Consider the following 16195-nt stretch of genomic DNA (forward strand, 5'->3'; position numbering starts at 1 on the left):
CACCTTCCATGCCTGGCTGGCCCTGCGGGACAGACCTGCCTCTCCTGGTACCTGGCACCACATCCTCCTGAGATAACACATGGAGAGGGCGTGCAGGGTCACAAGGCCCCCCAGATTTCTGCAAGGGTTCACACCAGAACGTGGCCAGTAGCAGCCTTTTGCCACTGTGCGGGAGGGAAGGGATGGGAGCTGCTTCCAGCCACAAGGGAGGAGCGTGGAGGGAAGGGATGATTTGGCCTGTGTCTTTGCAGAGCTCATCTCTTCCCCAGTCCCGCACTGCTCCCATGTGGCTGGAAGCAGCTTGTCCCTTCCTGCTCACACAGTGTCAAAAGGCAGCTAACACCTCCAGGCTGCTGCTGGCTACTGACATAACCCAGCCACCTCCTGTCCTCCGGCTACAGAGTGGGCAGGAAGGGGTTAAGCCCTAAGGATACATTGTGCACCAGGACCCAGGGAACCTGACTGCAGGGGCTTCAGCAAACCAAACCCGGCTCAGCAGAGGAGGATGCCTACAGGATGGAGCAGCCTCACGCTCCCTGGTGGCAGGACCCTGATTGGTGGGGGGGGGAGGGCTGAAAAGGGTGCTAGGCCCCTGCCCTGGGGGACTACTGTGGAGCTTGCAGGTTTGGGGTGTGAACAGGCTGGAAATCGCTTTCCCCCCAACACTCCAGAGCTTAGCTGAGGGGCAGAGAGGCTTTCCTGTGCCAGCACTGTCGCTGATGCCAACATGTGGAACAATACAGCTATCTCTGAGTACTTTGCTGAAAGGAAGGAAGAATGAGAGGATAAGGAAAAAAAACAAAGTTATCCCTCATCCTCAGAGCATATATTTTCCTCTTCCACTGCCTAGAGTCCCCTTCAGTTGAATGCAGCAAGCAAAACAGGTTGTAGATATATTTTGTAACGTTTAGTGCATACTAGATTCAGTGGCCACCTTCTAGATCTTTTTGTTCTGAGATGAGTGGCAATGGATCAAGCCACAGCTGCTGCAGCAAGTTTGCTCTTAAGCCCTGAGGAGGTGGAAGATAATTAAATATACAAATCATCATCTTAACTACTCTGCAAGTATGAATTGTGAGGATGAATATCTTTATTCCCATTTCACAGTTGTGAAAACTGAGGCCCCGAGAATGCAGCGTAAGTTAATCAGAAGAACCAGAAAGGTTAATAAACCTGTTCTGAGTTTCAAACTGGGTTAATCTATAGTTTCACAGTTAAACCTAATAAAATTTAGAAGATGTGAATGAAGTGCGCTTTGAATTTTGGGGGTTTATTGGAATCCAACATTCAAACTGAAATTCTGAGGCTATGAACCTCTTCAAATTAGGCCTGAAGAAAATACTTGTAGGAACTCTTACAAACAAAGAATACCAAATTTTGGTTACTCTTTCCAGCACTGCTTTTCTTTTGAATCAATGTAACAGTCACCACTGGAGCTATTTATGTCAGGGACATTTTGTGCATTGTGCATCCCACAAGGCTTTTCATGAATAACAGGGAATGTTTAAACTATACTTTTGTGACAACCAGGTTTTATTAATCCCATACACACAGTATTAGATAGCAGTTCAAAAGGTTTTCTTTGAATTAAAAATAGTTAATATTTGGCACATAGATCATTTCTGAGTCAAGCTTGAGACATTATTTCTATATTATTTTAACATATTTGTCTTCCAATTTTAGAAATATTTGAGGAAGGTTATTCAGAGCCAGCCCTTTTGCACCACTCAGGCAATGCAAAGAGGTCTGATGAGGTTCAATAAGGACAAGTGCAGAGTCCTGCACTTAGGACGGAAGAATCCAATGCACCGCTACAGACTAGGGACCGAATGGCTAGGCAGCAGTTCTGCAGAGAAGGACCTAGGGGTGACAGCGGACGAGAAGCTGGATATGAGTCAACAGTGTGCCCTTGTTGCCAAGAAGGCCAATGGCATTTTGGGGTGTATAAGTAGGGGCATTGCCAGCAGATCGAGGGACATGATCATTCCCCTCTATTAGACATTGGTGCAGCCTCATCTGGAGTATTGTGTCCAGTTTTGGGCCCCACACTACAAGAAGGATGTGGAGAAATTGGAGAGAGTCCAGAGAAGGGCAACAAAAATGATTAGGGGTCTGGAACACATGAGTTATGAGAAGAGGCTGAGGGAACTTGGATTGTTTAGTCTACGGAAGAGAAGAATGAGGGGGGATTTGATAGCTGCTTTTAACTACCTGAAAGGTGGATCCAAAGAGGATGGATCTAGACTATTCTCAGTGATGGCAGATGACAGGACAAGGAGTAATGGTCTCAAGGTGCAGTGGAGGAGGTTTAGGTTGGATATTAGGAAAAACTTTTTCACTAGGAGGGTGGTGAAACACTGGAATGCGTTACCTAGGGAGGTGGTGGAATCCCCTTCCTTAGAAGTTTTTAAGGTCAGGCTTGACAAAGCCCTGGCTGGGATGATTTAGTTGGGATTGGTCCTGCTCTGGGTAGGGGCTTGGACTAGATGGCCTCCAGAGGTCCCTTCCAACTCTGTTATTCTATGATTCTGGGACAGAAAGATGCCCTAACCTTTTGAGGATTCCTCCAGCATAGCAGAATTTCTGGCTGACATATCTTGTTCTATACCACCATCTCTGGCATAGACACACCAGGGGCAGGAGGAGGTGTGTCCGGAGTGCGCGGCACTTTGCCAATTCCCAGCTAATGTAAATTGGCTCTTTGGGGCTTTTATAAGCTGACACAAGCTGTAGAAGCTTCCAGTAGCCCTGAGAAATCAGGGGAGTGCAAAGCTGGCATACAGACACCTTTGTCTCCACACACACACCCCACAACCTCTTGGGCCCTGCAATAACCAGAGGTCATCTGGCTCTGAGGACATTTTAATGCTTCTTAATCGAGTTGGATGAAACACTCATAGTGAATGCTTCTTAATACAATTTGCCTATTTTTCAAGTTCACTGAGTTTCCATTAAACAGGAGCAATTTTATCAGATTTCACACATTTCTTTCACTGTCTGGATGTTTTCAAAAATACGGAAAAGCTGTTTTTTGCTTGAACAGTCACATTTATGAATTTTGAAAAAGTTGCCAGAAAAGAAGGTGTTTCCTAAAGAAGTATGAATACAGGGCTAGGAGGCACGTAGGTTGAGCAGTTTTCACAATTATCCCTTGGTATTAAAAATTCTTTACACGCATATAAAACATTATAAATAGTATTGATTATATTGCCCTAATCCAAGAAGAAAGTGCCGTTATTCCCATTATACATTTGAATGCACACAGACTCAGAAAGGCTAAGTTACTTGCCCAGACTGACACAACCAATAGCACAGCCAAGGTCTTCTTACCCCCTTGTCCTACACTTCATCCGCTAGATCAGAATTCTCCTCTTCCTCTAAATAACATACTTTACCTTGCTGTGCCACACATCTTATATGTTTTCAATTTTTATCCATGGTAGGTAATTTACTCCATTTTGGATAATGGAGCATAATGGAAAGCTGATAGTCAAAGAAGTTAAGCACAATGGCATACATTTCACCCAGCTCGTTACACATGGTAACCGAACAGAAATACTAGCTTTAAAACATAGAACAGAAAAAAATTTGCTATTATAATATTATTTCTACTCTATAATTATCTTTTTAAACTTAATATGAGTTATATTCAATGCTCACTTTTAGGTAGTTTTCTGTTTGTCATCATGGAAAGAACCCAAGTTTTCTTAATATCAGTAAAATTTAGTGTCTTCTAGCTAGGGATATTACTATATCGGGCTTGATCCTTCAGCCCATACACAAAGAAGTTGTTTGTTGGCTTCAAGGTTTACTCATTGTGTGTGCCTTAAGTGTAATCCTTGGGGCAAAGCAGAATGGATAAAAAGATCATTTACAGTTGGATCTCTGGGAATTGGCTACCTTTGTTCCTTGTGTTATTTAACCCATCCTAAAGATTAACATTATAAACTGTGATACTGAAAAATTATTCTAAAATTAAACTGTCAAGTGACTGAATAAAACATTTTTCTTTTGTGAAGAAAACAAGTCACACAAGTCTTCTGTTTGTCTATAGCTGGCCTAATCACATGCCAACAATCTCTAGAATCCATTAATATACTCTCTTTGTCAATGCAACTCCTGCTAGGGAGGGTAAACCTTAGCCTACGTAAAATGTGTTATTGATTTTAATCAATACACCGCTCGAGTCTGAAGATGGATTTTTCTGCAATGAAATGTAACAGAATGGAGGTAAAAAATGTGCAAGTTGGTGCCCTCTACCCTTTTCAGAAGCAACTGATATTTTGACCATTCTGTCACCATGAATAATGCACTCTCCTGAAACCATTTTCAAACCGCACAAGGTAGGCAGTGGAGCTGGATGGATTTCATTGCAAAAATGGCTCCCTAGAACCCTTTATTCATGGTCACCATATTAATCTCTCTCTCTCACTCATTCACAAAGACAGGTGTCTATATAGCAGCAGTAGTCACTCCATAGTTAAGACTGAAACTAGCTCCCCATTATAAGTCCAAACAACCCACCTCCCCCCGGTCCCAAAAAAAGCAACCCCCATTAAATTTCATGCACATAAGTTATGAAGGTGGATCCTTGGCTTCTGTAAATCAGTGTAGCAACAATGAAATTAATAGAGATACGCTCATTGACACCAGCTCAGAATCTCACAATGGTGTTTAAAAATGTCTCATAGCCTTGACTTTTGAACATTTTCCTAATATAGGCTTACCTTAACTCCAAAATGGGTTGGTCAACAAATGTATAAACATTTTGTTGGCCTTGTTAAAGAGAAGTGCCTTTTAGTATTTGTTGTTGTTGTTTTGTTTTGCAGAGGTAATGGAAGAATTACAGAGATACCTAAACAGTTATATAAAAGGGGCATATGGAGATGTCACAAGGTGGCTGAGAAAGGCAGAGAGTCCTTTATTCATGTTAAACTTTAGATACTTAAATTTTGCTAAATATAAAACTTTTAAACATCCAGGGCCTGTTTCTCCACTGTGTAGCACAGGTATAAAACTGGAGTAACTCCACTGATTTCAACCTCAGTGATTTCTGTGGAATTACACTGGCATAAAACTAATAACAGTGATGAATCAGACCCTAAACGTTTTCATTGTGCACAAAAGTTTCTCTCTTACAACTTCCATTCACCCCACTGTCCCCTGCCTCTGTAACCCACACAAATATTACTCCACTACAGGGAAAATGGGCTCAGAGGTAGTTTAAGCACGCCAGGTGACAGTCCCAAGGGGGTCTCTGTACAACACTCCTATGGACTTGCTCAGGTCTTTTAATAGCTGACAGATCAGACTGGACCTTCTGCCACCAAAGACCACAAACTGGATTCCCCCAGTAGAAATGAACTGGGCCCATATCTTGTTTCACTCTAGAAGTTGTTCACTGTAATACTATGTAGAAGAGGTTATCAGCAATGTATGGCCAAGTTACAATAATGAAACACAACTGTCAATTTCCTGATTTTGTGTTAAAAGAACCTCAAATTTGTTGCAGCAACATAGTGTTCCATGTACATCCCTTGTTTTGCTTTTTAAGTAAAGATAAAAATGGGTGTCAATCTTTGCTTGAAAGTGCAATCACTATCACTTTGAGCCAAAAGTGCTTGAAGGAAATAGACTCATAAGAGTCACCACCAATTCATGAATGAAGAAACAAATGTTGCTGCAACAGATTTCCTGCAGTAAGCCAGCGGATGGCACCTAAGTGCAAGCAGCCAAGCCCTCGTGGATCAAGGGCCTAGAGGGGCAAGAAGATAGAAGATTTCATGATAATTGGGAGGAGCTAAGCTGACCAAATAGCAAGTGTGAAAAATTGGGATGGGGGTGGGTAATAGGTGTCTGTATAAGAAAAAGCCCCAAATATCAGGACTGTCCCTATAAAATCAGGACATCTGCTCACCCTAGAAAGGAGCTGGAGGGTGGGCATTATCTTGCCTGCAGTGTGTGTGATGGGGCTCTATGGAAGGAAGGGCTGTGTTCTGTGGGAGTGGATGTGCATGAGCAAGGGGAAAGGACTGTGTTGGACACAGCTAGACTGAAGGTGCGGGTGAGCACTTTGAATTGAGACTCACATGTCCCAAGGGTGAAGGCCGAGTAGCTGAGGAGCAGTGACCCCACCAGACTGGGCGTCCAGACTGAGCAGCAAACAGAGGCACAGCTACCTTACCAGCCAAGCACATCTCAGCTCTGTGTGTATCAACAATGGGATCAGAGGCCTGGGCGGATAGGTAGGGGTGTGACGTTGCACTCCATATGTTTATGGAAATATGTTTATAAGTGTAAATTTGACATAACTGGAATATGCTTTATGCAAAAGGTCTTGTAAGGTATCATTACAAAGCGTATAATCTACTGAGTGTGTTCATCCTATTTATATGAATGTATCATTCTTGTATCTGAAATTAGGAATATGAAATATAATTCTGAGGTCCTATTGTAGTTATGCAAAGTATGGGCCATTAATGGTAGTTTGGAATCTTGATGGTCCCCATTAACTAGGACAATTGGTTGTAGATGGCTGTTTACTGTAAGCCCTCCTGTAGACATGTGTGCCAGTAAGTAGGTAACGAAGTCTCACACGACATGTGAAAATGTCACATGATACTGGAATCCATCTTTAACCTGGTGCTTTCCCATTTAGAAGGAGGGCGGGGACCCAAAGAGAAACAAAGGATTCCTGCCTTGTGCCAAAGCTATAAAAGAGGGTGGAACAGAACAAAATGGTCCCAGTCATGTGGAATCTCCTGCTTTTCACCTAAGATACCTCCTGGAACTAACAAGAACGGTACCAGGGAAAGGATTGGGCCCAGACTAAGAAGGAATCTAGTCTGTAAAAGAAGCTTATTGGAACATCTCTGAGGGTGAGATTTACCTGTATTCAGTTTCTTAGTGTATTAGGCTTAGACTTGCGTGGTTTTGCTTTATTTTACTTGGAGACTTACTTTGTTCTGTCTGTTACTACTTGAAACCACTTAAATCCCATTTTTTATACTTAATAAAATCACTTTTGTTTATTGACTAACCCAGAGTAAGTGCATGATCAATACCTGGGGGAGCAAATAGCTGTGCATCTCTCTCTATCAGTGTTATAGAGGGTGGACAATTTATGAGTTTACCCTGTATAAGTTTTAAATGGAGTAAAATGGATTTATTTGGGATGTGGATCCCATTCAGAGCTGGGTGCTGGAGATAGGAAACCTGCTAAGCTGTTTTCAGTTAAGTCTGCAGCTTTGGGGGCATGGTTCAGACCCTGGGTCTGTGTTGCAGCAGACTGACATGTCTGGCTCAACAAGACAGGATTCTGGAGTCCCCAGCTGACAGGGAAAATGGGCTCAGAGGTAGTTTAAGCACGCCAGGTGACAGTCCCAAGGGGGTCTCTGTAACCAAACCTATCACAAGGGGGAATAAAGATTTGAGACAGATCTGGAGGTAGGAGAAGAGATTGTGCTATTGTTTCACTCTCCTACTGTTGTTATGGAATTTCCTTAAGTTTCCCATCCCCATTTCAACCAGCTGGTTTGCCCCATTCCCGTACCTAATATTCTTTTATGTAAATAGCTTGAATACTGTTGTAATAATTGGGACAACAAATTTACCTTAATTGTGAACTCAACTGTAAAAAGTATGTGAAAGTTCATAAAATGTCACAATAGCCTATAATAACAAATGTTGCTGGAAAAAGGTCTGAAAATGAGACAGAAAAACTGAATTAGCCTATTGATGTAACTCATGGTCTGTGGTAAGGTCATGCTTGATAAACAAGCAAATGTGAATCTGGAAATTAATAAACCAAAACCGGGGTGTTAAATATTAAGCCTAATTGGTAGATAAAGTAATGAGGGGGTACACTATTCCACCCATCACACCCTTTTTGGGTCCTTAAAGACACTTTCAGGGGGAAAATATGAAGAACAGGCAAAGGCTACTGAAGCAAGCTTCACCATCGTGGCTGTCACTCCAACCATCTCCTGGGACCCCAGGGCCTTCATTATCCTAATTCTGAGAAATTCTGAGACCAGAGAAGGAACCAGCCTCTACCAGCTCCAGCTGAATCCCAAATACCATGTGAGATAAAAGGGGATCAGATTTTAACAACACCAGCAACAACCACAGCTCTAGCTCATCTCAACTAACTTCTCATTTTACCCCAAAGGACAGTTATTACCATCTTTGATACAATCTAAGAGAATCTCAGACAAGGGTTTTTTCCTTTCTAAAACTTTCTCCAGCTAAAGGGAATAAAACAAAAAATGTTGTTAAAATTAAAACCTTACTTTTATATTTCAAATACTTTCACTCTTTTTCTTTCTTTTCTGTATCTTTAACCATTTTTTTAAAAAAAAATAGTCCTGAGCAAGCTAAAGTTTTCAGACCCACATAAGCAAAAGGGGCAAATGCCCAGCCTGTGGAGGAATAGGTGCAGGCTTCCTACCTTAGGTTATCTACCAGCACCTGTGCCCAGCACAGAAGGGCATGGGGGATTCTAACTAATACATACATACATATATATAGCACAATATGCGGCACTGATTCTCACAGGAATTACAATGCTAAGCTGGCAGTTGGAGAAAACCTCATGGGTGGGTGGGTGAGTGTAACATTTCCCTTTATTCAGGATAAATAGAAAAAAGAAGGTAAGATCCTTTCTGGAGTAAAATAGCTGAAATAATAGGTGCCACCATCCAGAGCATAGACCATGTGCAAGGCTGGTCAAAAATCTGAAATATGTGGGCAGATGAGTTTCACTGGGGGCTGGGCATTGTTTGAGGGAGCTGTGTGTGGGTGGCAGAGAAGCAGCAGAAACACCAAGCAGCAGACAAAGAAAGCAGAAAGGAAGCCCCAGGGAGAACCAGCAGTTTGATCCTGAGAAAAAAGCTAAGAGAGAAAGCTTTTGGGCAGAGTGCTGGCTGAAAAGAAGCTTAGAACAGTGAACAAAGAAACCCATTGTTTGATTTCTACTGTATTCAGGGAAACAAGACTTTGTGTGAATTGTTTGTAAATAATTAGGATTGTATCAATACAATACCTGACTCCAGCATCAATTTCTCTTCCTAACAGAAACAACCTGCAAAACTCCAAATATTGGCTAATTGCTTGGTTCAAAAGGGTAAAAATAACTTTATTGCACTTTACAATAGCTTAATTTTTAAGGCATTCTTCCAGTGACTTTTCCATTCCATTATATATACACAACATCACTATGATCCAGACTATTTAAATGTATGTTTGGGTTTCAACAATAAGATAGGGAATAAATTTTGTGAAGGGGTGTAGCACACGATCACACAAGCTTTCCACATTAGTAAAGGCATCATTATTTTGATTTTATTATTGTTTCTCTTGAATAAAATACCTAATACAACATTTCGGTTTGATTTGGTTTTGCAGCATGGCTTTATTTTAAAATGCAGTCTGGATTCTGGGAAATACTACCTATTCCTGCCAAACAAATTTGCATAGAAGTATAGGTTGCCAGGTGGCTATATATATCAGCCAATTCTGACTATAATCTCAAAAGATCTCACCAGCAATTCAAGGTTGACCTTGGTTAGAAATTGGATGAGTTGGGTTGGACTACAAGAAGTAGTTTTATGTTGATTGAGTAGAGGTCACTCTTTCTTCTGAATAACTACCAGAGCCATTCTTCAATACAAAGTTAGAGAGCATGCCATTGTTGGAGAAACTAACTTTCAGAGGAGTTTTAAAACCACTGGTATTATTCAGGTGGATAGTTATTCTTCACTTCTTTCCCTCAAGTGTTGTGTAGTTCTGTGATCTGCTAAATAGTAACCATGTTCCATCCTAGAAAGAGTGGTGGTTTGTGAGATTTGTGTGATCTTTAATTATATGATCAAATACTACACATGCTTACTATAGTCACATCTTAGAAAATCTGCAGTAGGGAGCACCTCTCCTGTGCATTTTAGGAGGTTTGCAGGAGAGATCTCCACATCTAGGAACTTAAATTAGTTCACAGTTGAGGATAGTATTTTTGTGTCTTTCCAACAGCAGAGTTTCTAAGGTACACAGGCATAGGGCTCCCTTCATTACACTTTACAAAGTCTGTAGGAGCCCTTCCCCACTCTCTTTCCAATTTATGAGATATTAAGGAGTTCTCATTATATTCCCAGGTATCCTGACCAATTTGCAGCTTGACTGGACTTCACTATGCAGCTAAAGTCATGCATGAACAGGAAATTGCACGGGGCAGCAGCCAAGACCCTGGGCACGCAGGGTGGCAGCAGAGTTTAATCGTTATCTGAAACCATTAAGCATCGAGATTATCAGTTAATCGGTTAAACTTTTACAGCCCTATTCACCTTATGAACACTGGGGAACAATGTAAACTGTTATGCAGTCTTATCTATAGCTATCACTCTAGCACTACCTACATATGCAAGCCTTATATATTGTAGGTATGGTGACCAGATGTCCTGATTTTATAGGGACAGTCCCAACATTTGGGGCTTTTTGTTATATAGGCCCTTATTAACTCCCACCCCCATCCCAATTTTTCACACTTGATATCTGGTCACCCTAATTGTAGGGAGTGCTATAGTGCTATACATAGGATTCCAAAGCACTTTGGGATCCTCTGGAGGGAAAGTAAGATATATAAATGAAAGATATTTTTAAGCCAGAAATAAAAACGTATATAATGCCTTTCTGTGAATTCATATTTCACAAGAACACCTATGTATGTTTGTGCTTTAATTCTCAAGCACAAGCAATTTATTATAGGTATGGTACACGTATCAACTGAAATTTGAGTACATATAATTTTCCTTTTAGATTTGTCTCTGAAAGCCACAACATTTGCTGCTAATGACAATTTTAGCCCATCCAGGATAACAAAATCTTTACTTATATTTCTCAGCTCCTCCAGTAGCTTCTGCTAGCTGTTCTATTACTGTATGTATGATAACTACTTCCACTCAAAATCAGCTCATTATTTAAAAATCTAAATTAGTTACATGTCTACTTAAACCTTTACCTACAAAATTTCTGTATGATTTTTCTGCAGACTTCACTCTGGTAATTTCACGATTTGTTAACTTGTCTTTGATGTCTGTTTCTGGTCCATCTGCTTTGAAATCTGGCGTTATTATTCTATTAATAAAGAAGCCACTTTTTTTAAAGGTTGAACTGAGCTCAAAGGTATTAGAGAATGCAGTAGCATGTTTAAAAATGTTTTTCAATATTACTTTGGTGTTATTCATATCTCCACATACAATGGTTTCTCAACATTTGTATTAGAAGTTTACTATTTGGCTGTAAAATTATATTTTGGGTTGAATCTTCACATTTGAGCCCTGGAAGCTTTTTTTCCATAGTTTTTTATAAAAATCTGCTTGGAGTTTTTTAATTGAATTTGGTTTTGATTCAAATCTCAGTGATTTTTGGACTGCAGAAAATTATTGGAGATTCTGATACTTGACACTGATCTCAATAACTTGGGTAACATTGTTTCTATTTGGTAGCAGTAGAATATCATTTTTTTATATCCCTCTCAGAATTCCTGAGTCTGTCCAGCACCACTTTCATATAAAGCATAGCAACCTGGAGACCTGCTATCATACCCTGACTTACAAGAACTTACATGCTTAAGATTTTCTCAAGAACTCAAAAAAATAGAGAAGGGTTCTTCTCCTGCAGAGTTACAGGTCCTTTCTTGATGTTTGTCACCCTGGGACAGATACACTGTTGTAGAATTATCAGATACTTTGCTCTACATCGCATAGTATTGACAGGGAGATAGAGGAAAATATGACTCTCCTCACTCATGCGGATCTTCTTAGAGTAGGCGCAATGTGCCTCAGGTGGCACTTGACCAAAATAAGGATGTAATAAATGTGCATTAAGAAGGCCATGACCATGAGATTTCATAGGAAGTCTTGAAAAAGTGAAAATTACAGAACACATTTTTGTCATAATTGCACCTACAAAAACGGTGCACCTGTGCATGCACAGAGGTGACTGTGTATACAAAACCTGCATTTTTGCATGCAAAATAGTCAATTGCACAAGGAAAATAATATTTGCATGCATAAGTAACCACAGGTATATGCATAATTTCTTTTAAAGAAATAGTCATTAGGTCACGTGAATATATGATACTCTAGCATTCTTAACACTTATAGTAGACTGTAAGCTCTTTGAAGCTGTTCTGTTACATACTTGTATGGCACCTAGCACAGTGGAGCTCCGATCCATCATTGGGGCTCCTAGGTGCTACTGCAATAAAATTAAATAAAAATAATAATTGATACTTAAAAGCCTGTGGTGTCATGAAGCTTAATTATTGTTTGCAAAGGATTTGAAATTCTTAGATAAAAGGGGCTGTGCATAGTAGGCACCTATACAAACTTAGCATTTGCTACTCTACAGTTAGTACAGTATCATGGCATATCCTATTCTAAGTACAGGCTAAGATACCTTAGCAGGTGAATGTTGAGTGTTTAACAAAATTATATTATTAACTGTAATCATATAATGATTTATATTTAAAAGTGCTACAGTGCTGTCCAAAGATTAACTCATGTCTGCACATTTGTGAGGTAGGCAAAGAAATATTGCCTCTATAAACATATGGGGAAACTGAGATACAGAGCAGTTAAGGTACTTCCAAATTCATGCAGTGATAAATAAAGTCAGTATTGAAACACAGGCATTCCTGGCTTTCAATTGTCTACTCTGTCCACTAACTCATGCTGCCTCCCAATGACATTACATTTTTATGATATAATCGTGATATAAAGTTGTCTTTTCACATATGGAAATACATTTAAGGTAATCTTTACAATAATTATGGAATACATAAGGAATTGTATTTTAAAATGGCAAGTGGTTTATTTGATAAAAACTCATGTAAAAATAACATTAAGGATCTGTAACAACCTTGCAAATGTTAGGAAACTTATCATTATATATTCAAATTTCATATTGTTAAGAAACATAAGACTTCACATTCAGTCCACCTCAAAGTACCTAGATAATGCCTCAAGAATTTACCATTAATACTGCATTTTTCTCCTTTTGTGAATTTGTCTTCAATGTTTAAAGTAACATTGTCGACACCAAAATCAAGCAGTCATAAAATTTTCTTTGCATATTTTGCAAATACAAACACAAAATAATTTGACTACTCATAATTATTGCACTGCACAGCAGAAGAGTCCAATTATGTACTCCATACTCAGATCACACCCCAATGGGATTTTCGCATGATGCCTCACTCCAGGCTCCAAGTAAAATGTCAAATACTTTGAGACTCGTGATAAAATTGGAAGAGTTGGCAACACTGCGTTATCTTCCTACCCTATAGTGGATTGTTCCCTTATACTGTAACTCACACGTCTCTGATCTATATAACAAAATTTGGCCAGTGAATGGCCCATAAAAGTGGTTCTCAAACTTATTTGATCCCCTCCCCTTCTTTGTGTCTGTAGAAGTTTACTCCCGTCTATTGACGCCTAGCCAACACCCGCCCCTCTACAGCCGCCCAGTTCTGAAAACATCGCCACCACCCGCAGCATCACAGAAGTAAGGGTGTCAGTGCCATACCACCCTGACTTCTCCACTGCTGCTGGCAGCGGTGCTGCCTTCAGAGCTGGGTGTCTGGCCAGCAACCACTGTTCTCTGGCCACCCAGCTCCAACTGTGCACAGTAAGTTTTTTCCCCTAACGCTTCTCATGCTCCCTCCCCCCAAACACATTCCATGCCCCACCAAGGGGATGCATCTCCCTGTTTGAGAACCTCTGATTTATAGTTTGATTGCTACTGAAATTAATAAATTTAACTTTGAAAAGTAGCTGTTGCACATGCTCACTAACTGCTTTTCACAAAGACTTTATAACTTCAGGTTCATAATCTCTCTCTGAAAACTGGCAAGGTAAATAAGAGTAAATATTCATAATCTTACAAAATTATCTATGACATACCAAAAACAGACCTATCCTCCGGTCAACTCATACTTTTATAGGATTTAGTACATTTTTCCTAATATTTTAGACTTCAATTCATAAAAAAGTTATATTTTTCAAAGGGAAAAATTCTATGCTCTTTTATACCAATTTATACCACGTAATCTCATTGAAATCAGAGGTATAGCATGGAGTACAAATTTACCCAGAAATTAGAGCTAGCCTAGTGCTGTATACTCCCTGTGTGAAACCATGGCTCCCCTGAAATCAGGGGAAAACTCCTATTGACTTCAGTGGGCTAGGTCTTTGGACAAGTCATATGTTAATCTTTTTTTCCTCGTTTTTCTCTCTGTTAAATGCAGATGATAACATTCTCTACCTCTCAGAGGGACTGTGATTACTGTTTGTTAGGAACTCAAAAACTACAGTAGAGCATTCCATAAAAGTTTATAAATAAATCCAATTTTATAATGTTTGATTATATATCATATCTCACAGTTTGTTGTAAAGTTTGCAGTATATATTGTCAGTATAGATACATATATGATTGATATATTATATACAGAAATATGTTAAAAGGACATTATTAAGATTGCAAAGTCAAGCACTCAAAAGTTATCAAATGCCAGTGCAAACTTAATTGCTCTCCTTGTGCATATGCATTACAATAGTCTTTATTTACATGATCACATGAGAAGAATTAGTTGGGGATTGGTCCTGCTTTGAGCAGGGGGTTGGACTAGATCACCTCCTGAGGTCTCTTCCAACCCTGATATTCTATGATTCTAAGAATGGTGAGATGCAGGAATCCTAGCTTTCATTCCAGGTTCTGGAGGGAAATGTGTTTTAGTGGTCACAGGCTCTTCTGCCTGTTCCCCCAAAGCTTGATCCTTTCTGCCCTGTCCTCTCCGACTTGTCCCTGTCTCAGTCTTGTCGCTCCCTCACCATGGCTCCTCATCCCAGTCTTATTCTCTTAACCTAGCCAGTCACACTCTCCACTCCTCGGGTTTCTTACCCAGTTCCAGTCTCCTTGCCCAGTCAGTTCCAGTTCTCCTTTTCCTGGCTTCTTGTGAAATCTGTCTTTCTTCTCAGCATCCAGTTATCGCCCCCATTCTGCCTCTATTCCTCATCCCAGTCAACTCCTTGGGGTCCTTGTCCAATTTCATTCCCTTCCTCTGCAAGTTTCTTGTCCCAGTCTCTTTTCCCAACAGTCCAAATTCTTCCCCCCACACCATTGTCACTCTCTGCTCCCCTCCACCTCTTCCCATCTGCCATACTGGTTCCAAGTCTCAGTCTCTTGGCCCAGCCAGTCCCAGTCTCTGTCTCCCCCCCGCCCCTCCTCCACCAACTCCCAGTATAAGTTTCCCTCTCTCTCAGCCAGGGTCCAACCCCAGACCCCCCTGCTCAGGACCTTTATCCCAATCTACTCCCCCCCACACACACACACTAATGAAGGTCTGGCTCTTGCCCCCTCGGCATTCAAATGTGGCAGCTTCCTACTGCTGACTGGACCCAGCATGTGGACATTGAGAACACAGAAGAGAGAGGCTCCCTGCTCTGAGTTCCAGTGCCTGGCTTTAGCCTGGTCTGCAGTAGTGCAAAGCTGCCATTGCAGCACAATTCTACTGAGCATTGGGCTGGAGCATGCTCAGTAAAAATGGAATCTTCCTTGGTTTCAGCTGAGAAGCTCGAGCAGGTCTCTATTTAGCATGTGAAAACTGATATTTTTTCAAAATCTTGTAATTTGACTAAGTTTAGGTACATTTTCATGGGAATAGCAAAACACATCCCTGTCAGAAAAAGACATCCTCTTGCCAAATTTCAAGTCCTTTCTCCAAAGAATGGAGATACTAGAGTTTCTCACACACAAAAAAGTCACTAGAATTTTTTTAAAATGGGCAAAACAGTATATTTTTCACTAGCCTCATTCTTGGAAATTAACCATTTCCATTTTGGCTGAAACGTTCCAAAACATTTCGGCCTGAGCCAGACACCTGGTAGTCCAAATGATTAAAGGTTTGCAAAGTTCTAAGGAAATGAAAATGTTTCACAGCATACTAAGACACTGTATGGTAAATTACTTTCTATGGTATTAATCATTAGGATTTTTAGTAGACATTACTCAATGTTTCATAAAACTCTGTGCTTTGTCCCAATATGTATCTTACTGAACAAAGAATTGATCTCATAATATTAAACTACACCGGACTAACCATTCTTGAACCATCATCCTTTACTCTGTTTTACTGATTAGC

General features: G+C 40.4%; 1 protein-coding gene across 15 annotated transcripts in view; it reads right to left on the minus strand.

The window, feature by feature from the left end:
• Nucleotides 1-16195, minus strand: part of RALYL (RALY RNA binding protein like) — a 614199-nt gene that overhangs the window by 583133 nt on the left and 14871 nt on the right. For 2 of the 15 annotated variants that reach the window (XM_078851495.1, XM_078851493.1), the window contains exon 3: nt 12196-12252. The exons of the other annotated variants lie outside the window; for them this stretch is intronic. The gene's annotated coding sequence lies outside the window, so the exon portion shown is untranslated. The remainder of the gene's footprint in view (nt 1-12195; nt 12253-16195) is intronic. 15 annotated transcript variants of the gene reach the window in all.

This window comes from Lepidochelys kempii, chromosome 2 (assembly GCF_965140285.1).
Source record: "Lepidochelys kempii isolate rLepKem1 chromosome 2, rLepKem1.hap1, whole genome shotgun sequence".
Taxonomy (NCBI): Eukaryota; Metazoa; Chordata; order Testudines; family Cheloniidae; genus Lepidochelys; species Lepidochelys kempii.